Consider the following 1,917-nt stretch of genomic DNA (forward strand, 5'->3'; position numbering starts at 1 on the left):
GTCTGTACTGCGGGTCTCGTATAGTCTGTACCGCGGGTCTCGTGTAGTCTGTACCGCGGGTCTCGTATAGTCTGTACCGCGGGTCTCGTATAGTCTGTACCGCGGGTCTCGTATGGTCTGTACCGCGGGTCTCGTGTAGTCTGTACCGCGGGTCTCGTATAGTCTGTACCGCGGGTCTCGTGTAGTCTGTACCGCGGGTCTCGTATGGTCTGTACCGCGGGTCTCGTGTAGTCTGTACCGCGGGTCTCGTATAGTCTGTACCGCGGGTCTCGTATAGTCTGTACCGCGTATCCCCACCACACAAAGTACACAAAATATTCATGTATGCGCGGTTTTTGTGGCGCGGTTGCCCACTTTCTTCCGCGGTGGGCAAGGTTGCAAAACCTTTGCGTTCACACAGCAACCTTATTTTTTGTTACCAACCATACATTCCTTAATGTATTCACACATGCCGCTGTATTAGGGTCCTCTGTGTGTCTCACATGTATGCTGGATGTATGCTCGCAGCGTATGTGTGGACGAGGTTCGTGTATCGATCATGTATTAGTCTGGTCTGTATTGAACATACAAGTGTATTGATTCCAACATGCATATATCAACGGGCCATGCCAACCCGACATAAGCTTGGATACTCCATACATTTCCGATGTATTCATGGCAATTCATTAATGTAGGAATGTATGAATGAATAATAGATGCTTAGGTTTTGTATCTAATTCGTCTTTGTTATGTTTATATCGTCTATTGGTTTCAATTGTAATGCTAATTGATTAGAGGAGGAGACGTGAACGCGGCCATCCGTGCCGCAGTTGCCACATGTCGCCAGACCCGCCGTCGGCCATCTTGTGGAACCCGAAGCAAATTTTTTAAATGGTTTGCTAAATGAAAGAGCGGGAGAGTTATTGAATAGAATCCAGGCATAGGTCTCATGCACTAATGAATAGTCTGTTTTTGCCGTTAGTTTAACATAATCGATGCAGGGTAAAGTTTTATAAGCGATTTATCACCGCTTGCTGCCGCTTCGTCATCGGTTAAGTGCTTTTTCAACGACAATTTTTTTGTTCTATGTGACTAATAGCTTTTATGAGAGCGCTCAGCGTGTAAAGTAAGGTTCAATATATGGTTTATATGTAATTTGAACCTTTAATTCTCAGTTATAGCGGTCTAATTGACGACTTTTATGATAATGACTGCAAGATATAATCTAATCTGCTTATTCAGGCTGCGTCAGTTGCCAAGTACTCTTTTAAAAATAAATTGTTTCGTTGTTTTTACACTTCCGGTTGTGGTTTCGCCCCAAAACCTCAATTCTTAACCGGAATTTACCCTTCTGCTTGAAGTTGAACGTCGGTTCGGGTCGCCGGGGCAGGTTTTATGATGGAAAACATTGATTTCCTTTTCTGGTTCTCATCTGTGTTCGTTCGTTCGTGCGTCGACCCATGTGCGTGTCCGTGTACGGGTAACGGGTGTGCGCGTCGGTGTACGGGTGTGCGTGTCTATGTACGGGTGTGCGTCTCGCGGCTATGGGCGTGAAAGTGCCGCGTGTACGTAACACCTGTGTACGTATTCGTTACGCACACGCGGGCGTCCGAAATAATCTCACTTTTTCTGAATTTATTTTCGTGTACGTGTCATACGCACACGTTATACACACGTACACGTGTACTGTGTTTCAGAACACATGTGCTGTGTGCGTGACATGTCATGTGTACTTGTGTGCGGGGAATCCATACATGAATTAACACAAGATGGCCCTGTATAAACACCTGTGTACTTTGTGAACATGGATGTACGTGTAGGTCGTGTACGTGCATGTACGTGTATGGCGTGTACGTGTACGGCGTGTACGTGTACGGCGTGTACGTGTACGGCGTGTACGTGCATAGACTGGGGTAAATGTGGGGGTGTGTAGAGTAA

The 1,917-nt window shown here is 46.2% G+C and overlaps 1 protein-coding gene across 1 annotated transcript in view; it reads left to right on the forward strand.

Moving 5' to 3' along the window:
* The window catches only part of LOC108672292 (zinc finger SWIM domain-containing protein 4), a 21,224-nt gene that overhangs the window by 1,931 nt on the left and 17,376 nt on the right, over positions 1–1,917 (forward strand). The window lies entirely within an intron of this gene.

This window comes from Hyalella azteca, unplaced genomic scaffold (assembly GCF_000764305.2).
Source record: "Hyalella azteca isolate HAZT.00-mixed unplaced genomic scaffold, Hazt_2.0.2 contig116, whole genome shotgun sequence".
Taxonomy (NCBI): domain Eukaryota; kingdom Metazoa; phylum Arthropoda; class Malacostraca; order Amphipoda; family Hyalellidae; genus Hyalella; species Hyalella azteca.